Source organism: Pinus tabuliformis, chromosome 8, assembly GCF_031772625.1.
Source record: "Pinus tabuliformis cultivar Carrire ecotype Pingquan chromosome 8, CPIR1, whole genome shotgun sequence".
Classification (NCBI taxonomy): Eukaryota; Viridiplantae; Streptophyta; class Pinopsida; order Pinales; family Pinaceae; genus Pinus; species Pinus tabuliformis.
Genome location: NC_142294.1, coordinates 690818307 through 690841385, shown reverse-complemented (window position 1 = coordinate 690841385; position 23079 = coordinate 690818307). Strand labels below are relative to the sequence as shown.

At 34.7% G+C, this 23079-nt stretch overlaps 2 long non-coding RNA genes across 2 annotated transcripts; both read right to left on the bottom strand.

Moving 5' to 3' along the window:
- Window positions 1–2120: 2120 nt before the first annotated feature.
- On the bottom strand, window positions 2121–2652 carry LOC149237479 (uncharacterized). Its single transcript, XR_016245274.1, has 2 exons — window positions 2501–2652; window positions 2121–2388 (listed from the first exon to the last, which is right to left on the bottom strand). It is a non-coding gene; the product is annotated as an uncharacterized LOC149237479 (long non-coding RNA).
- A 1876-nt stretch (window positions 2653–4528) lies between these two features.
- Window positions 4529–5355, bottom strand: LOC149237478 (uncharacterized). The gene is made up of 2 exons (XR_016245273.1): window positions 5091–5355; window positions 4529–4921 (listed from the first exon to the last, which is right to left on the bottom strand). It is a non-coding gene; the product is annotated as an uncharacterized LOC149237478 (long non-coding RNA).
- Between the last annotated feature and the right edge of the window lie 17724 nt (window positions 5356–23079).

The window sequence follows — 23079 nt, the reverse complement described above, 5'->3', positions numbered from 1 at the left end:
ATAGTAAAGTTTATTTAATATTTATTAGTATGAATATTTTTATGTTCAACAAGTGCTGCATGCAGCCGGTAGTCCCTGCCGGGGTCTGCCACAACAAGCCAGGGTCTACTACAACAACAATACAAACGCTTTCTGCAACATGCGAATTCAATGTGTAATTTGTTAAAAAATTCAGAAGTCTGCCACAACAACAATACAAACGCTCTCCATCTATTTAAGTCAGCTCAACACGTTGTGAAAACAGTCAACATGTCAGTAGACTATTTAAAGACTTCTCGTTTCGTTCCACGGAAGGTGGCCAACTTTTAACATGAAAATTAGTTGTATAATACCGTTGGGATGCAGAAATATAACTTTTAACATGAAAATTAGTTGTATAATACCGTTGGGATGCAGAAATATGTTGCTTCCTGTATTTGTATTTAGTACACGCATATTGCAACCTCTTGTTGTAGGAATCGCAGGCCACGGGGATTAAGAGTGTGCCAAGAAAGGCTAAGTGTGGGTATGCAATACATTTTAGAGTGAGAAATTAACGAGAAAGACGTTTTTTTTGTAACAGAATTTTTCCTTTGAGGTATATCTTGGGAATGTTAATGTCAATACTAGAACTGTTCTAATCATAAAAGTGAAAAGTAATCCAAAAAGGTTAAAAAAGGTTAAAAGAAAAAAATAGTTAATAGCAGAATTTTTCCTTTGAGGTATATCTTGGGAATGTTAATGTCAATACTAGAACTGTTCTAATCATAAAAGTGAAAAGTAATCCAAAAAAGTTAAAAAAAGTTAAAAGAAAAAAATAGTTAATAGCAGCACAATCTCCAGTGCAAAACCTGCGGTTAAATATTCATAAATGTTATCAATATTTTTGTTATATGGAAAAGAAGAGAGAATGTAGATGTTGATGTCCCTACATAGGCTTCTTTTGGTGATGCACGTACACAAAATGAGATCAATGTCTAATAATCTCAATCAAAGATATTAACATATATTCCTGTGCAATTATCGTTGGGAATTTGGGAATTAACTTTTCAGAATATTAAATGAACGCATATATAGATATAATTTATGTTTCTCACGTTGCCTGGATTTTGGATTTTGTTATTTAAAAGTTGGATTTTGGATTTTGTTATTTAAAAGTTAGGAATGTCAAAAGAATTTGTTATTTTAAGGTTAGGAATGTGAAATGAATTATATGTTTTATTTTAAGTTATTATAAGTAAATTTAGATATGAAGATGGAATTAAAAATAAAATAAAAAATTATTTCTTATAATGAATAAAACATATCACTTAAAATAGTCTCAAATAAAGCCCAAATGTAATTCATAACTCATAACGACTAAAATTTAAATTAATTATTATAAATCCTAATACCAATTTCAAATTGATTGGGTTTTTTTCTATTTTAAATATAGATAGAGAAAATGCCTTCACCATTTTTAAAGATTTTAAAATTGAAGAAGCATATTAACATATGATAAATTCAATTATTTGCGTGCATATATTAAGAAAACAGATAAGATTTATCAATTATTTGCGTGCATATATTAAGCAAAGAGATAAGATAAAGAATATTGTGGAATACCAATTTTATATATATTTTTAGTATATTCTCGACGATGGAAAAAAATATTTAAGAGAAATACTTGAAAGCTAAGTAATGTTCGAGGCAGCCTCATGTTTGAGGCGCCATGCTTTCCACGTTCAAAAATAACCATGCGAGGCAGCCTCATGTTTGAGGCGCCATGCTCTTCATACCAACTACCACGTCTAGCTAAAAATAAAATTCACCGAACAAATTGCAGATAAGATAAGATACTTTTATAAGTTAACAAATTGACAAATTGTAGATAAGATACTTTTATAAATAGTATTCCACAAAAGACTAAGGCTACGCCATGAGACTCTTTGGACGGCACATGATTATACATCAGAGCATATTAAGACCCTGCGCGGCTTTGCCAGAGCTTTGAAGAAAAAAGAACCTAACAATAAGACTTGTTACAGAAACCAACAATGCGGTAAATGCCTCCAACAACCACAGATAAAATAAATAAACACATACGAAAATCAATCTGGTAAAACTGGTTAAAAATCACACATTAACAGCATACCACAATAAACTGGTTAAAACTGGTTTTATTTTCATTTTCACAGGAGTCCTCAATACACAATAAAAACCCGACACTCATAAGTGAATCTTACTGAGCAGAAGAATTGGAACATACAAATATTTTATAAAAAGGGTTTTCTCAGCTACCTTTTCAACTACTCCGTGCATTGGGAATCAACCATGAAAATCTCTTAATATTACTCAGGGAAATCTCAATAATAATTTGGAGCATGAACGAGCGCCACCGCCAAATATTTAAAGGGGGTTTACTCCTCTCTGCAATGCGAGTCAACAACAAAAACCCTGTCAATATAAACCTCACAAATTCATGTTAAAATTTTTAACAGACTTATGATTTGAAAAGAATCAAACGAAAATAAAACAATACCTGGCCAGAAAGGTAATGCACTCCATTGTTGCTTATGTAGGACATCTCACTGAATAACATCACCTGGGATTATAACCTGCATGCTTATAGCTGAAGATGGGAAGCGCAAATGAAAGGAGTCTCCATTTCTGCCACTCCTCCATTGCTGCATCAAACTATTTTACAACAAATTGTAACAAACTATTAGAATATTTTTTGGCAACCGCCATGGAGGAGGCTGAACTAAAAACAGATAATGAAACCTTTGACATTCCAACTCTAGCAATTGCGAGAAAACTCTGGCAACCGCCATGGAGGAGGCTGAACTAAAAACAGATAATGAAACCTTTGACATTCCAACTCTAGCAATTGCAAGAAAACTCAGAACAAAGTCTTGGCCTCATGGTCGAAACCCTGGTCCAGAACCTAGAGATTATATGTCATATTATCGAAGTACCTCGCTTATAAAAGAAACCAGTTCCAAAAAAAGGGGGCGGCCTACCTGAGAACAATGACTCATAATGAGAAATCAACTTGCTCGCCTACAGATAGCACCAGAGCTGCCGCATGCAGAAAGCCCACTAGAGCTTCCGCATGCAGATAGCCATGTGGCAAAGTTCGTGTCAGTGAATTATATGTAGTTTGGATATAAAAATCTTCAGTGAATTATATTTAGTTTGGATATAAAAATCTTTTGCACGAGAAAACCTTGGATAGCAGAAAAGTTGAATATCTTTTGCACTTGAAAACTTTGGATATCAGAAAAGTTTGCCGCAAGGACACACAGAAGAGCTACCAAAAACTTAGGATATCTTACTTTTACCCGTCTTGAAACCTGCAAAGCCCGCAATAAGACCCTCAATTTTGTTGGCCAATTAACAATTACATAATAAATTTTATATTATTTTTTAACATGAAAACTTTGGTTAAAATTGTGATGCACATCAATATTTTTGGTCAAACAGAAGATTAATACGCCGTCAACGCTATTAGTCCCAAGCAAGGACTAATAATATCTGATCATTGATGGAGTATCAGAAAACAAATTACACTTCGAACATACAAATAAACGAATGAAGGCTACTATATGGATTAATTAAAAGATAACAACACGTAATCGTGCGAATGACTTGGGTTTTGAACAGCAGTGTATAGAAGAGTTAGAGAGAATCCGACTCATGTTTTTTACCAAAAGAGGTACATATAAAAAAGTTACCCCGTGGAGTCGAGTTCATCAAAACAATTCAACTAAAATTGTAAATCGTAATGACCTTACATAATAACAAACCTCTAGCATCAGTTGAAAGTCTGCCTGTACCCTAAACTGTTTGGAGATGTTAAGCTGATATTCTTCCATAATTCTTTTGTGTTTTAATGCCTGTAAAATTAAAGCGTAGATGAATATAACCAGATGCGTTTGTATGTGTCTTACTGTAAAATTCATTTTCTAACTTCATCCCATTAATTTCCAAAAAAGAAAGTGATGGGAATAGCATTTTATAAGATATAGTGAAATTAAAAATAAATTTCTTAGTCCACTCTGAGTTATTAAACGTTTTAAATTTTATAAAAATTGGTTGAATTAGACACTAAATATACACCAAATACGAAATATATGCTAAATACAATTTAAATTTAAAAAGTACAAAACCAAAAAAAACACGACAAGCTAGAAAAACGAAAAGACAGGATGCTCAAGTTCGGAAAAGATATAATAAAGCAACTTATTACAGACATTTTGGCCGGAAGGTACGTAATACTTTTAACATCAATAGCTCTTTTGAGAGAGCATTATATGGTTCAAAATCTTCCGAATCTGGTTTGACTTTAATTTGAAAACCTATAGACTAACACAGACTAACACAATGCTGTGCAAAATAACAAAATATGATTGTGAAATTTACTCGGTATTACAGCTTGCTGACATAACCTGAGCCATAAATTAGTAAATTTATTTGCACATCCATTCATTAACTTATATGGTAAAGCTATATTATTCTAGTTTGCTCATATTCCGCCAATGCGTACAGGCACTAAACGAAGGGAAAGTACAAATCAAAACTAAAAAGTTAAAATAAGAAGCAAGCTTAAATGTATGGATGGCACCGCCACAAATTTTCACTCAAAACTATTGGACCTTAAAAAGAATATCTCAGGTGTCCGTGTAGTCTTCAGGTACGAACACCGAGCACACTAATTCCGGAATTGATTGCCCCGGCAAAATTATTACCAAATTCCGACGTTTAACGGCGTAAATGTCCATTCAGACTCCTAAATTTCTCAAATAATAATGTTTCGGTAAGAATTAAAAGAAATCAGTTAAATAAGAATAAAAAGATTCAATAAGCGTACTGCTCTAAGCAAACTCGGGATAACAGCCATCCGAAACTGCATCCTGCCTATAAAGGAGAGCTGGAATGGCAAATTTAGCGGCTGAATGACCTGCAATCACGGAAAATTAAGCATAATTTAGCATAACTTCACCCAGAGATTGAAAATTTTAAAGATTCACAGAAAATACCAAGGCATTGCGAAGAATTTAGCACCAGTCCAAACGAATTGTTTGATGAATTAAAGATTTACAGCATACGGCCAAAATATGACGCGGTACCTGCTCTGGAGCATTCATGGAACGTTTCATACGTTGCTGAATATCTTTGAGCAAACAAGTCTGCCATTCATGCAGTTTGAAAGCTCTAGCTTCATGAGATTTGTCCTCAGAACACAGAACAGGAAATGAAGAAACACAGAACAGGAAATGAAGAATCTCAAGGGGTTTTTCCATCAAATTTGAGATAGACAGAGCCAACCACGGTCTTCACGGTCTGATCCACTGTATCGACGCCAGGCTTCACAGGTCCTGGTCCTGTGTTCTCCTTGGCATAATCTCCTAAATTAGAAAGGAAAACGGTTGCCCTCAACACGGTATTACAAGATGGTATTACAAGCACCGGCAGCTGCCACCTGCTAGAAGTCTCCTGACACCAACAGTTGGCTGTTGTGCACGACCAAAAGCTGCCACCTGCTCTAAGTCTCCAACATATACTAAAAAAACTTTGCCCCAAACTTAAAATCAGTTGTCATAACATGTAAATTGGACTTTGGATAAAATTAATTGTCACAACATTCTGCAAACTCGACTTTGGGTAAGATGAATTGTCACAACGTTCAATCGATTTCCCCGGCAATAAGACCTCCGAAAACTTTGGGTAAAACAAAAAAGTCACGAAATTTGGATTTGGAAATTCAGCAACCCGGCAATAAGACCTCCAATATAAAACTTTGGATAAAAAGCAAAAAACATCAAAGCTTTAAAATAAAACTTTGGGTAAAAGCGAAAAACATCAACTAAATGCTCCGGTCAACTCAAATTAATAGGAGGTCAACGCCTGATCGAACGCTATTAGTCGGGACTAATAATGTGATGTAGATCAGAGTTTATGGGGAACAATGTATTTGGATTTATTTTTCTCATATTTTGGGTTTATATTTCACCCATCATAAAGATCATCAATTTTTTTTTGAGGATATGAAGAGTTCAATAACTTGATGTAGATCAAACATTTTGGTGAACGATGTGTTTGCATTTTTTTCCTAACATTTTGGGTGAAGTGTTTGGATTTCTTTTCCTAACATTTTGGGTGAATATTTCACCCATTATAAGGGTCATCAAGTTTTTTTGAGGATATGAAGAGTGTTAGAGCAGTTAAATAAAAGATGGAGCGAGAATATAGCCATTATGAGGTGAGGCTAGAATGATGGTTATGAGGTGAGGGGAGAGTGATGAGAAAGAGTGAAGGACTCATTTGATTAAAATTTTGACAATAATGAAAGAAAAATAATGTTAGAATTTGATTATTCAAGTTAAATTGGTAAAAGTGATAAAAATACTCAAATGTACTAAAGTCAATTTATTTTAAATTTAAATTTTAAATTAATATCAGTTTATTAATTATTCAAATTAGTAATAGTAATAAAATATTTTAAAATAATGATAGTAAAAAATAATAAAAATATATAAAAAATAATTATATTGAAATTGTTAATTTAGAATGGATTGAACTCACATGATTATGATTATGGCCAAAGATGAATTAAGTAATTAATAAATAAATAATCAACATGGCAATATAAAATTATGATAAGGGGTTAGGATTTTTTATTTTTTGTACGTCAACATTCTATTCGTTCAGAAAAAAAGATATACATCCAATACTTCAAAAAGCATGTGCTCTCAACCCTACTGGGTTTGTTGACCAAAGTCTGTAGAAGTTGGAAAAAATACAAAAGAGATGCTAGTAAGAGTGTCCAAAAACAAGAAGGCCATAGGCTCTAATAGAAAAAAGAACATAGAGAAAACCAAAAGACATACTAATCATCTGAGGTGACATAAGTTGTATTATCTGAAGCAATTCTTAGAGGAGGCGGAGGACAAAAGTTGCATTGAACCTGCCCTTCGAGGTGTGCCATCCAATTCTACAGCTTTTCCACTTTCTCCGCTGGATGGTTTTATCTGCGCCAGACTACCACCACTCACTCCCTCACTTGGCACTAGAAGTAATGCATGCGATCCAGTGTTGCCATTATCTCATCATGCTTTTCCCGATTAATTTGTTCTACCACACCTACCTAGTCCACTAATGATTGGATTAGGCATCGACAATTTTCCAAACAATTGTGTTGCAATCCTTGTGGGTCTGTGGCATCACAACGACCATTTTTTTGAACTGCATGAGCTCTCCTTTGCCCACCACCCCTCTGAGAGCCAAGAGTTCAATTATCGCTACCAGTGCAGGGTGTCTTCATGTCATCATTGCCACCACGCTAACTCAACTCCCCCAACTCCTACCATGTTCTTGGGAGTTTGGGTGTCGACGAGTGTATGTCTGCCACCTTTCCCTCTGCGTGCTCCAGTACCTACACCTTGAGCCCTGCCCACCAGTTTTCTCCCTCTTCCATCCACCATGGTTTCCAATGGAAAGGCCTCCTCCCTCCCCATCCTTGTCTTCGTCAGGAGGCTAGACCACCCCCATCAAGGATTAGGATGCATCTATCACCACCCAAGTGCGCCCAATTTGACCGAGAGTGCTACCCCATCTGCTAAACTCAATTGCTACCCTCTCGTCCACCAAACTAAACTCAAGTTTCCACACCTGCTCCAATGCGTGACGGTAGCTCCACCACTCCACTTGTCGAACTGCCCAGAATGAGTTCAGGGAGAAGGTGGAAGAAAGTGTGGATTATTCCCATCCTGCAGAGCCCATATAGAATTATGTTACCCGTGAGATAGGGTCATACTCTTGGAGCCCGAGGATTCCGCTTGATCGCCACCGCTACCACCACCTTCATGTTCCCTAGCACACCAGTTACTCCACTGTACAGAGCTGAATATCAAGAAGACAACAATCCTCAAGAAAATTAGCACCTCCCAATCACCGACCTCACCATCGCACTGACAACTTTCACAGAGTTGCTCCTTACCGTAAATCAACCAAAAATAAACTTTTCCTTCACACAACGGATGCCAACCTAGTTTGTCCCTGCAAGGCCCAAGAAAAACAAGGAAGTGGACTCCATTATACCCAACAAACCATAATTTCCTGAAGAAAATAAAGAAACCACAAATTATGTCACACCTCTAACGCCTCTTTCATCATCGATTAAGAGGCCAGGTATAGTTCCACCACCAAACCTGAGCATTGAAACGAAATCCTGACACCTTGCTCATCCCACCTATCAACATGTCATCACTCCCCTTTCCCAATGCACCATTTATACTCATAGGGATGAGGTCTAAGGCTCATGTATGCCATTCACTCATCCGTATAGGAAGAGGGGGCCGAGAGTACGACCCTCCCTAGTGACCCATTTTTCACACCTCATGCAGCCCGATGACCACGTTAGTCTTAGTTCTCACCCCCATCAGGGAAGTGGACTCCTCCTTGACTATTTTCTGTAGCTCTTTTAGATGGTCATATCTATAGGAGGGAGGCTAGTCTTGCTACATTTCTTGTCCCTGTAACTCATAGCCCCGATTTGCTAGGAGGTCCACTGCCTTGCTACCTTTACGATCAACATGCTATGTGATCACATAATAAGAAAAATGAGAGGTGGGATTCGATGTGTTACCCTATCAATTCCAAGCACCATATTTTAATTACATTTTCTGGGGGTGAGCCATTGATAAGGTGTTGAAGCATAGAGATTGTTATCTCAGAGTCCTTAGTGACCTATAGTTTTTATGATTCTAAGATCCTTGGCCATTTTTAATCCTCTATCCAGGGAAAGCTATGGTTCCACATTGTTTATTGCATTTCCACACAAAGGTGCATATAACCCCGTCACCTCCCCTTTATCATTTAATATGATTTCCCCAAGGCTCACTTTCCAGGGTTTCCCTTAGATACTACATCCAATTTAAGTTTGTGGAATCCATGTGGGGGGGTTTGAACATGATGGAGGACACCTGCTTTGATTGCGAGCATCGAGAAGGAGGAGGGATAGAGGAATTTTGAGAAATACCTAGTGCCAAGAGGATGGCTTGGTACCATCACTCTGCTTTCCAATCTTTGTCCTCCCATTTGGCAATGGTGAGGGTATCTTGAATGTTGCACTTGAAATTTATCCAGATAGTGAGGGGATGAAAAGGTTCTAAATGGAAGATTATTGTATTCCTTGCTTTCAAGATGTTCCATACTATTGAACCCTGTGAGAGGCACCAAGCCCTGTTGAAAATAGGGTTGTTGAAAAGGGACCATCTCCAAGTTTCTATAGTTAACACAAGGCTATTAGTTGATCTGTTAGAAGCTCCAAAGAGCTTCGAGTGATGTCCCTAGACTTCTAGTGCCTTTGAGCATGAATTTAAGAGATGGTCTCTCATTTCCTCCTCATTGTGACATAGTGGGCAACATGATGGTCCAATGAAGCCTTTCTTTTGTATTTTTTCCCACGTTAAAAGTTTACCCAATCTTGCTAACCCGTGAAGATCGAAACTTTGAGCCACAGGTGAGAGTACCAGATTTTCTTCCATATGGGGTATGGCTCGAGATTTCCTTAAGACGACACAAGGGAGTAGGCTTCCTTGAAGGTGAATGTTGCTTGGGGTTTGTATCCCCAACGCAACTTATTTGGTTCCCCATTGTTGAGCATGGATCATTGATAAAGAGTTTCAAGCAGCACCTCCCATGCCCTATGGGGAATCTGAGGGGGCCAGTGCTCAGAGGTCTTCCATTCCCTCCATTTTGATTCCAAAACTAAGTCCTTCTAGAAATCCTTGATGAATTCTGCTCTTAGCTCAGTGGTAAAATCATTGGCCACTGAGAAGGCATGTTCTTAATCTAGATGTGGATGCTGCATCCATCATTCACTCTAGAATCTGGCACTGCCACCATTTCTCATTTGCAAAAATCCATGAGTTCGGATGAAGGCTTGTTGGGTTTTAGCCTGGTTCCAAACCGAGGATCCATTTGTGAGGTGCGGATGTTCTTGTAGGGGCTGCAATCTGCCCTTGAGCCCATATTTGGCATTCCATATTTAGTTCCATATCTCGTGTACCCTTTGTATCCAACAGTACCACACCTTGACAATGAGGGCCTAGTATAGGATCTTTGAGCCTTTTAGGCCTAAGCCACCCTAGGATTTTAGTTTACACAGCTTGTCCACTACCACTAATGCCCATTTTCACCCGATCTGAGTCCCGAACCAGAGAAATTTCTGAAATTTTGTTGTCATTGTTTGTAGATTCTTTTTGATGTGATTAATGCTAAGAGATGGTATATTGGGATTGCCTGTAGAACCGATTTTAGTAAACCTAGCTGCCCTACTTAGTTAAGAGCCCTGAATGTCCAACTATAGAGTTTCTTGTCAATATCGTACAACACCTCTTTCCAGATTGTAAGCTTAATGGAATTGGAGACCAGGGAAACCCCTAGATAAGTACTCGGAATCACTCCCACTCAAAATCCCAGGGTTATAGGCAGGTGGTTTTGGACTCGTGGATAAGTATTGAAGAAGTATATGTCTGACTTCTCTCAATTTATTTGGGTGCCTAAAGCGAGTTGGAACATCTCGATAATCTCACTAATTTGCTTCGCCTCTCTTAGTGATGGCTTTCCAAACAACGTGTTGTCATCTACAAATTGTTGATGAGTTATTGGTGGGGATCATTGGGATATTTAATTCCTATAAGGTTCCCAGAGAATATTGGAACTTTGATTAGGTGGCTCAGGCCTTCAGCAACAATGATGAAAAGGAAAGGGGATAAAGGGTGACCTTGCCTAATCCCTTGCGATCCTCAAAAGGGTCAGGAGGGTGACCCGTTCACGAAGACTAAGAAGAACGACATTTTTATTAATTATTTGACCCATGTGATCCAATCCTAGGAAAATTCCAATGTAGTAAGGATCGATAACAAAAATTTCCAATTTAATCTATCATATTCTTTAGAGAGATATAACTTTATGATCATACCTCGAGTGCATGTTGAAGATAAGGTATGCACTACCTCATGGGCCACTACAATTTCATCCAATATCTTCCTGCCTTCAACAAAACTCATTTTTTCCAGTCCTATGATAGTCTTCAACAAAGGTTTGAGTCTTCAAACTAGAATATTTGAAAGAATCATATAGATGACACTACAAAGGGTGATTAGGTGAAACCCACTCAGGTCCAAGGCTTCACCCTTCTTGGGGATGGGGGAAAGAAATGTTGTGTTGAGGTCTACCCATAACCATTGGTATCAATGGCAGTATTAAATAGTCTCCAACATTTCTTCCCCTAAGAATTTCCATCCCGCTTTTAAGAACTCAATTGTAAACCCATTTGGGTCTAAAGAATTTTTTGTTGAAATGGCCTTGACCACTTTATCGACCTATTGTAGGGATATTTCTTGCATGAGGGCTTAATTTTGTTCCTCCAATATGAGGGGAGGAATGTGCTATTGAATTTGCTGAATTGCTTCCTGTCTATCTACTTTCGATTTCGTGGAAATGGACTGGAAGTTCCAAATCATTTGTTCGGTGATCCCCTCATGGTAGACCAAACGACAACCCTCATGGTCCTAATGGGAGAAGATACAATTGAAGTTCATATGCTTGATCATAGTTTGGTGGAATAATTGCGTATTGTGCTGCCCTTCTCATAGCCATAACACTCTCGATTGTTGTTTCCATGGACTCTCCTCCTGTTTATGCCTTTTTTCTAAGGCATCACTGATTTCCCCTTCTAGAGCTATTTAATCCTCTATCCAGCCTTCCAATGTTATTTGTTGTTGGAGGGATCATATGGCTTCCTCTAAATGAAACTTCTACTGATTGATGTTCCCAAAGTTCGTCTTGTTCCAAGCTTTGATTTTTCCCTTGAGCTCTTTGAGTTTAAGTTGAAATGTTTACATCGGGTTTTACCCTCTAGTCCTTGAGGCGCCCCACCACTAATCCATTTTGGTTAATAGATCTAATCAATCTAGAGAAAAGGATTCAAAGTGAAACGACCTGTTCTGAGGGACCATTCACAAGTCGATCTCAAGGCATATAGACCAATGATCGGATCCCATGCACGGGAGGATCTCAACCTAGAAGAACATATCCTATAATAGAATGTTGTCAGAAAGAAGAAAATGATCCAACTTTGAGGCTATTTGGAATTTACCTCCTTGTTGATTGTTCGAAGTAAAAGTTAAATTCCTGAATTCCACATCTTTCATTCCCATCTCTTGGATCGTTTCCTAGAATTCCCCGAGTTCAGATCTAGGCAGTGGATGCACCCCCTATTCTCCTTGAGATCCTTAATGAGGTTGAAGTCTCCCACTAGAGTCCAGTTTTCCATTGCAGCTATTTCTTTCAAGCTTTGCAATCCTAGTAGAAAGCATGGTTTTAATCTTGGCATAGTAGGGCCATATACGCCTATTAACCAGACCTTTTCTGGACTGCCTATATATTTGAATTCCCTTGTAAGGGAGTAGGTGTTGGCCATCCATTTATTAAAGGGAATGGATCTGGGATCCCATTGATTCCTAGGCCTCCCTCACTGCCTCAGGCATCCAGGACCATGCAATCCTGAAATGGTTGATTTTTGCTTACTATTTCTTTGAACAACTCATGTGTCACCTTGGTTTCCTGAGAGGGGATGGAGCGATGATAATACTCCATCAATAAATTTGTTTGTCCTGAATTAACCAGGATTTCCCCTGCTTCCTGAATGACCTCCCTTATTTTTCTTCTTCCCCTTTTCCTTGGACCTTGGCTTTGTTAGGAGCATGGGGATGGGGATATTTCCTCTCATGGTACTAGAGTCAAGGGTTTCTCTTGGTCCGCCAATGCTTATCATTTCTCCCACTCCTTGAAGATGTGATGGAATTGTTCAAGCTGATCCTGAGGAATTTTGGTGGATCCATCTTTCGCCCAACTATGGAGGTAAGCGACGATGACTCGCACATCAGAGTTTAACTAATCTAATTTAACTTCATGATCAGACACGTGGTGCCCTCGAGCCAAGGCTTGAAGGATCTCTTTTCTATTGGATTGGCCTTCCAAGGTCTTGCGCCTTCTTTGCTACTTTCCTTTTTGGCTCTTTTCCTCCCGTTCAACCTCCATTATTGCACAAGCTGAGGAATTTGGTACCAAAGTTTCAGTTATCTCCAGATCTGAGGCATTCTCTAGAAGGGAAAAGTCATTTTCTTGAGGGGCATGTGGCGACAAATGGGGATTGATAGGCGGTCGACTGGAGGTGGTGATACTGGATTCCCCTACTCGACTAGAGGACGCATTTGTGGCCTTTGCCTAGCCAGTGGGTGCGGGGGAAGGGGAGCATCAACGTTGCACTTCCTGGAATCTATAAGAGGTTTGAGGCATAGATGGAAGCTTGGTCTGTTGAGGGCAATCCATGAAGAAGTGGTCATACTTGTGCCATAGTCGACATTTGAACGACACATGCTCGTAGTTGAGTGGTTGTGACCAAATTTCATCCTGGTACTCTATTTCCACTAATTCGTGGAGAGCTTGAGAGATATTCATGTACACAAAAATGTGAGCATATAATGAAAACCTTCTTCGACTGGTGATGTCGGAGATCTGGATAAACTCTCTAATGGAATTTCCAATTAGTTCCAAGATGTCCATTTCCCATAAATCTTTTGGGAGAGAATATAAATGAACCCAGATTGGGGCCGCCAGGAATTTCTCCTTGTCAGGGTTATAGCAAGGTTTTGAGTGTCTCATGAATATCCCCACATTGTTCATGAAATATGGTCCATTGTCTAGGATTAGCTTCTGATCCTCTAAGTATTAAAAGATTACTATGAAGAAACCCTTAGCCCTTGAAATTTTCTTCCCTGTTTGAAATACCCATAAATTTATAAATGAAAGCATGGTCTTGCATAAACTAGTGGGATTTCTCATGTTGGTTGCTGGGGATACTCACTTTGGGGTTTTTCGCCACCTTCAGGAGGTAGTGGCCCTTCATTCGTGCCTGCCATTGAGCTCCGAGCATATTGGATTCAGGTGTTTTCTTGCTACATGGCCTTGATGAGGACAATGGTTCCAACGATGGCTTGTTCGCTCTGGTGAGGATTGATTTGAAGGAGGGGGTTGATTCCCCCCCCCCCAGAGGCCCCATCTGTGGTGTGATCAATCTAACAATGCGTAGATGGTGATGGCGGATGCATCATCAGTGGGGAAGGCCTCTGGTGATTCAGAACAGAGACAATGCTTCGAACGAAACCCTAGCCGTGAGCTTTCTTCAGAGGTCCTCTTTCTCTCTATAATAAAGGGTTAGGATTAGAAAGCTATAGAGTATGAATTAATTAATTAATGTATTTTACATTGCCATGTTGATTATTTATTTATTAATTACTTAATTCAGCTTTGACCAAAATCATAATCATGTTAGTTCAATCAATCCTAAATTAATACTTTCAATCTAATTCATTTTTATATTTATATTTTTATTATTTTTTATTATTAGGAATTTAAAATAGTTTAAAATAATATTTTGGCTATTACTAATTCGAATAATTAATAAATTAATATTAAATTAATATTAATTTACAATAATTTAAAATTAAAAGTAATTTTTTTAATATAGTTAAGATGAGTAATTTATATCACTTTTACCAATTTAACGTGAATCATTAAATTCTAACATTATTTTTCTTTCATTACAGTGAAATTTTAATGAATGATCTCTTCATGCTCTCCGATTATTCTCACTTCAACAACTATATTCTAACTCCATCTTCCACTATTCACATCCTTTCTCTCCTATTATTCTTACCTCATAACAACTATATTCTAGCTCCATCTTCCACTCTTCACATCCTTAAAAAAACTTATTGTTGATGAAGATAAGTGAATAGTTCACTCGAAAGGTAGGGAAGGAAGATAAATGGAAACACACAGTTCACCAAAAGCTCTGATCTACGTGGTTAAAACCTACCATTTTGATTAACTTTCATAGAAGGAACAATGTTTAACATATCCAGAAAATTTTTGAAACGAGATATGGAAAAGTTGGACAGGATTGGGTGTAACCAGTGAATTAATCTCCTTAATTCAAAAATATTAATGTTAATGAATTATACATTTATATGTTTATGTTAATGTATTATACATTTAATAGGTTTATGTTATTATAAACCTTTAAGACAATGTGCACTCTATATGAAGAATTTATTCGAAGTCCTATGTAGATGGTGTGTATCTACAGTGGTATCAAAGAACCAGTGAAATTATGAACTCCACTTTTCTGAGAATGCTCATTTGAACTACTTTATGAGGATACGTTGATGTGGGTTGTGTTACGAGAGAATTTGAACACGAGCATAGAGGTGTCGTTGTCTTCTTCACCTGTTGTCCTTGAATAGTGTCGTTGGTGTGCAGTCTGGTCTTGGTGCGAAGAAACGTGCTTTGAAAAGTGGTTATGTTCTCGAAGAAACGTGCTTTGAAAAGTTGTTATGTTCTCGAACAAACGTGCTTTGAAAAGTTGTTATGTTCTGGGTTGGGGTTGTCGTTGGTGAGTCTCGCTGGAACACTCGCCGGAACTCTTTCCTTCTTCATAGAAATGAGGAGATGTGACTGCCATTGAAATCAACGAGGTGTGTTGTCAACGTACTCGATGAGGACATGTGACTGCCACTGAAATCAACGAGGTGGGTTGTCAACGTACTCGCTGCCAGCCCATCGTTTATGCCGACACTGGGGATTCGATTTTCCGGTTCACTGCATCGGAACCCTTCTTCTTGGGTTTTATGAACAGATTGATAGGGTATTCAAGTTGTTTGTGCATATATATTGATTGTGACAGTTTCATTATTGATAGTGACTCTATTAAACAGACGAATGTCAGTGTCTGCATGACTGAACACATTGAAGCCAAACTATTCGTATTTTCTCACAGGCTCTGTTCACTTCAACACTGCGTTGGTGTATGTTTATTAGTTTCCACAACTTATTTTATTGATGGGTTCTATAATGTACACATATGGTATATAATTCGATTGAGTGTCTTGGCTTTCGAGTTTTTTTTCCGCAGATTCGAAATGCTGCGTTACTATCATATCCTAGTATTTTTGGGGTACGAACCATCAATTTTGTCATGAAAATAACAAAACTGTGAGCATCCACTGGCGATGTTGGGGCCATAATATTGATTTTGGTATTATTGTATGAGACAGGTTTTTTTTATTGAAATTTGATGTCCAAATTTGTCATTTTTGTTTAGACGGGATCCAGTGCAACCTAAAACTTTGTAAAAGTAGTGAGAATTATTATTTTTGTCAAATTATTTATGTCAATAACAATTCTTTGGTCTCCACAGTAGTGACTGTGTTGTTGTTCTGGCGGAAAGAAAAATAATGGAGAAAGTAGTGTTGTTGTTCTGGCGGAAAGAAAAATAATGGAGAATGGTTACGGAAAGTAAAGAATACTTTTACTTTTAATGATTTTCGGGATGGCGTTTGTCAAAGAAAGGATGATAGCGAACCTTATTTTTAATGATTTTCGGGATGGCTTTTGTCAAAGAAAGGGTGATAGTGAACGAAAACTGCTGGAAGACCAGAGACAATTTGTGATTTGGAAGAGTAAAGATAAAATGCATATGTTTTGATTTTTTCTTAGTAACATAAAAGGTAACTTACTATATTATTTCTTTTTAGCATTACATCATTTGAAGCATTAAAAAAGTTAAAATATTCTTATACTCTCATTTACATCTGGAAATCATAAAATAATTGATGTTGTTGTTTAATTTGGAAGTGAAAGATAATGATCCCATGAAATTAACTTTAGAAATTAAATTTATTTATCATTATATTTATTTTAGTAGTGTTAAAGTTGATTTACAATTTACTGTTTTTATTAAATCCTTATATCCTACATATTCTCATGACTTGGAATCTCTTCAAGTTAGTAAACATTTGAAAGAAGTGATGTTTGATAAACTTGTAGGAAAATAGAGAGAGAGAAGCTCATTAGAAAAAAAGAGTCACCTTCTAATTCAAATTTTGAGCCTTGGGTATGGGTGTCTGGAATGGATAGAGGTTTCCCCAAAATTTACAAGAAACAACTAATCGGGAGCGGTAATATTATATAATAAAATAATTAAAAATATATAAAAAAAAATTAATTATATAATCTATATAATAATCAAAATTAATATTGAATCAAAATATGCAAATATTAACATCAATTTAAATATATAATCTCTCTTATATATAAATATATTCTCTGGGTGTCTCTCTCTCTCAGTCTTTCCCTTTTTTATATATAAAAAAGTTCATTATCAGTTCTCTCACAGATGACGAGTCTTTGAAACAATCTAGCTTAAAAATACAAAGGAACAATTTTAGATCTGTTTCTCTAGTTATTCTTAAGAGAAAAGGAAACTCTAACATTTAAGCATTGATTGCCACATACAATATGCACACACAATCTTCTGTGATATATATACGTAAACAACAAAAGAATACTCATCAGCATGACATCCCAAATATCACACTTGCATCGAGGTGCCACATGCTTCCTTAGCCAATCAAAAGATTGCTCTAGTTTCTCAATTAAGGATATCTGTGTTAACAATGTCTTTGGGCTTTCTTCCTGCAAAGGTTTCAACATAGGCTCATTTTTTGTGGGTATTTCAACATATTTATCTACAGCCTTTCTATTCCCCAACTCCATGAAATGCTGGAACTCTAAAAAAAATAGTCTTCAAAGCTCTTGAAACTTTCCCAAGTTCCTATTGTAGCTCCTGCTAAAAAGATAGTGTTAGCATATAGTTCCAAAGCTCCCCGGAGCACAGGAACGATTGGAACAGGTTTCCCACCTTTCAAAAGTAGTTTCAGTGTAACATAGGTCTTTATGTCTTGCACAAAAAAAAGTTCTCAAGGAGAGTCTACTAGATGTCGCAGAAGTAGTAGAGGTCATGGTAACAAAACATTTAGAGGCTCTGGGGTTTATAATCATCAATGTGACAGACAAGGGGGTTATAATCAAAAAACAATCTGAGAATGATCAAAAAATAGGTAAGTTCTATAGGTGGGGTAAAATTGGTCATACATCCCGGAATTATCTCACTCTTTCGAAAAATATCAGTGGGAAGAGAGAACAATTTAGTGAAAAAAAGAGAAACAACCTCCAAACAAAATAAAAGCGTCTAAGTCTACCCACTATATTGTTGCACATTGTAATTTTAGTATAAATGATATATTTAGCACTACTTTATATGATTGGCGAGATACTTGGATATGAGATCCTAAAGAAAATTGTCATATAACCTTCAGAAGATATTTTTTTGAATATTTTAGTGATGAAATTGATGGAGCTGTTTATTTCGCTGATAAATCACAAGTAAAGCCTTTAGGAATTGGATCTATACGGTTGAAAATATCAGGAATTTCTAATTATATTTTACAAGATGTTCTTTACATTCCTCAATTTCAAAGAAGTTTGATGTTTTTCAGAGGTATTAGGCAACGTGGGAATTATATACATATATTTGATGGTATCGCTCAAATTTGCAGAGAATCTAATAATAATATTGTTATGAATGGTGTTGAAGAAGGCAAACTCTTGAAACTCAAAGGCACTTCATGTTATACACTCTATTATGCTCATATAACTCGATGAACTGATACTATGTCTTCTATTTTGTTGTGGCATGCTTATTTTGTTCATATAAATTATGATAGTATCAAGAGTATGAGACAAGAAGGCATTAAACGGCTTCCTACTGTTCCCGGAAAACTTATTCCATGTGATTCTTGTATTTTAGGGAAGCATTGTAAGAATATTTTTCATAACTCGACTTCTAGAGCTTACAGGAAATTAGTTCCCATACATTCTTATTTATTTGGGCTTATATCTGTTCCATTTTCCAATGGTAAAATATATGTTGACTTTTATTGATGAGTACTTTTTGATGTGATGGGTTTATCTATTGAAAGATAAATCAGAAGTTTTTTAAACTTTTAAAAATTATCATTTATCGATTAAAAATTAAACTCAACTCAACAATGGCACTCTAAGATCTAATAAAGGTGGTGAATACACATCTCATGATTTTGAAAAGTATTTGCAGGACAATGGCACCAAGCATGAAACTGCAATTCCTTGTAATTCACAACAAAATGGTGTTGTAGAACGTATGAATACAACATTGTGAGATATGGTGAGATGAAAGATGTTTTTTAAGAATGTTAGGTTGATATTTTGGGGAGAAGCAGTATTTTGTGTAGCTTATATTTTCAATTTTTTTCCTTCTTCTACCATCAATAATAAGTCTCCTTATGAAATGTGGTAGAATCGGCTTCCTATTGCTCAACATTTTAAATTTTTTGGATCTCTATGTTATGCATTAATTTCTAAACATCAACACAACAAATTGGGTGTTAGAAGTCACAAATGTATTTTCTTGGGATATTTTAGTACTTCCAAAGCTTACAAGCTATATGATGAGGAGAAAAATAAATTTATCATTTCAAGAGATGTAATTTTTCTTGAGTACGCTAAAGATGTTTCCACTATCGATAGACAACTTTGTCATTTATATAGATTTTCTTCCAAAAAGTTTTATCATGTATGTCATAATGATCTTACACATCCTAAAGTGGGGATTCCTATTCTAGATCATTATGTGGATCTTCCTTCAGTAAATTTTCCATCTTTAACAATGGATGATGATAATGTTTATGCTGAAGAAAAACTAGATAAAAGTAATGTTTCTGCAGGATTAGAAATTGCTCTTGAAGACTCTGTTCTAGAGCCTATCTTTCATAAAGAACAACCACCATACCAATCACTCTGAAGATCAACATGTATCAGGGCATTTCCAAGAAAGTATGATGATTTTGATACATAGAGTTCTTCTATATAGAATAAAGGAAATGACTTAAATGTTACTTCAAGTTTGGTAACATTTCACATGATTGTGAATTTAATTTTTATGTTCTTAAAGAACCTTCTACCTTTGAAGAAGTTGTTATTTTTGATGAATGGAAATATGCAATGAAAAGAGAGTATGATGCTCTTATTAAAAATAACACTTGGATAACCCAAACAAATGTTAGAGATAAATTATAATTCAAGACATTTAATGTTATTTATTAATAAAGGTTAGTGTAATCATATAAATTAAGTGATTAGTAAATCTTGATAGTTATCAATCTATAATAAACATCAAAACACTTAATTGATAATAGATCTAATATATTATAATTTAAAAAATTATAAAATATATTCAAAATATAACTTTATTATTATTATTATAAAAATAATTAATATATAAGTTAAACATATGTACATCTAAAAATATGAAACAAGATTCTTAACTATGATAATTACCCGATTTTACCATGAAGATTCTTAACTTATAAATAGGTTTTGTTACAATACCATGGCTTATAAATATCATATACCCAAAGATCATAACTAACTTCATATGACAATAATTTATATAGCATTTCTTTTAATTAATCAATTTAGTTAAAAGTGGAAAAAGTGCATAATTATTTTGAAGACAAATTTAAGTCTTTGATTTTTCTACATTATTAAAAATATTAAAAAATATTTCATAGAGCTTAAATCCCATCATTCACCTAATAGTTATTGATATTTAAATTAAATTTTTATACTTCTATTTTAAAATAAACATACCTAAAATATTTTCCATCCTAAACAATATAATTATTAATATTTAAATTAATTGTCTTAAATCTCTATTTCAAAATATACATACGTATAACTTAACTAAAATGTTTTCCATCTTAAATTAATATTAAAAATATTTACACTTCAAACCTAACATTACTTTTACAGAACCTAACATCAATCTTACATGTATTATACCCACACTTCAAGGAAATTAAGGAAATAAAATACTATTCTCACTCTGTGAATAGCAATTAGAAGCAAAAACCTTTACCCACACCGTCTTACGAATAATAGAAGGCGATGGGCCTTTGAACCGAATTAGGCCTGGTACTAAATTCAAGATTGAGAATATAGTGGTAGGAATTTCAGAAATAGAATGTTCACATGATTGTGAGTAAAGTGGCCTGCGTACTAAATTCAAGATTGAGAATATAGTCATAGGAATTTCAGAAATAGAAGTTGACATGATTGTGTGTAAAGTCAATAGCGTGCAACGGCCATTGGTACTGAATTAGGGCTGGGTACTAAATTCAGGATTGAGAATATAGTGGAAGGAATTTTAGAGATAGAGAGTTACACATGATTGGGTGTAAAGTCCAAAAACTAGTTCAGATAAATTTAATATCAATTTTTTTTTGGAAATTCATTATAAAAAATTTTCCGGTAGATTTTTTTAAGATTTCTTATGTAAAAGTAAAACAATGATGAAGTTATTAAATAATTCTATCAAAAGTGATGAAGTAATTAAATAATTCTATCAAAAGTGATGAAGTAATTAAATAATTCTATCAAAAGTGAAATTAAAAGCTAAAAAAGAGTGAGATAAATGACATGTAAATACACATAAGAAGATGATAAAAAAAGCTATCAGAAAAACTTCACAAGTTGGTGAGTGATAAGAGGTTACCCTATGAGGATATTATCATTAGCCAGTAATTAAATGTTGGATCAATATTATTTATAAATGTTGCGTACAATATTCTTTATATTTAAATGATGTTTGAAGTAAGATATATTCCTTACCATTATAAGTGAGCTATATTTTATTAAAATATTGTTGAATGTTGGATATAATATTATTTGTAAATGTTGCATACAATATTTTTTATATTTAAATGATGTTTGAAGAAAGATATATTCCTTATAGTTATAAGTGAGCTATATTTTATTACAATATTGTTTTGAACATTATTGTTGGTGAGATTTGAAGTACGGGAGAATTAGAGAAATTTAGAAGTAAAAAATGAGTTTTAAAATATAAAGGAAAAAAAATTGGAAGAAAAGGAAATAAGACTTTTTATTATCTTATTTTTGAAATATCCCTTTACATGTTTATTTAAACATGATGTATAGTCACTTGTTTAATAGATAATTATAATCTAGATGAAAAAGTACTGTTTGTTTGATAGATAGTTAAATTCTAGATGTTTTTAGTATCATACTTGTTATGCCTATAGGTGTGTCTATTTTCAAGTAGGCTTTCCACAATTTAAATTTAATTATTAGTAATTATTAGGTGAATGGTAGAGATTTAAATTCCATGGAATATGCTAGAATATTCAAAGTAGTATTCATAAATAGAGGGTTATGATTTATCTTTTAAGTTATTATAATCTTTTAATTAATTTATTTCACATTATTTAATTAAACAAAATGTCATATCGACACCTCATATTAAGGGTATGGTATTGAAAAGACATGGTCTTGGTTCTTGGTATTGTTAGAAGAGCTATTTACAAGTTAATTGTTAAGAATGTTATTACATATTTTTAGAATGTACACATTTTAACTCATATATTTATTCTTTTATAATTAATAATAATTTAAAATAAATTTATAATTTAGTTCACTTTTTTGTTTCTTTTTAATCGGTGGAAACTCATATATGATAGAGTAAGAATTTTGAAGTTTATCATGCATTGATGCCATTTAACTTATATCGTTGTGCTAAATTAAATAGATATTCATTTACACCTTTTTGATAGCCTCAAAATAAAACAAACTAAAAATACAAAATTTAGTTGTATATCTAAAAAGTGCAGAAATTTAAATACAACTATACCCAATAAAAAAAATAAAAATAAATCTTTTTCATTCTATTTAAAAATTTATTATTCGTATTAGAAACACATTCCATACTTTAAAATTAAAATTTATTATTCGTATTAGAAACACATTCCATACTTTAAAATTAAAGTTAAACGCAATTATACCCAATGAAACAAATAAAAATAAATTTATTTCATTCCATTTAAAAATTTAGTATTCTTATTAGAAACACATTTCATACTATCAAATTCCTCAATACCAAAAGAGAGAATTAGAAAGATTTACTTATTTGTTTATTCTTTATGATTTGAATTTACAACAACTAAAAATTTATATTTTTTTTTCTCTTATTAATTTATAATATTATTATTTTATTATTTTTTATTCTAATTTTTTCCCTTAATCATAAGT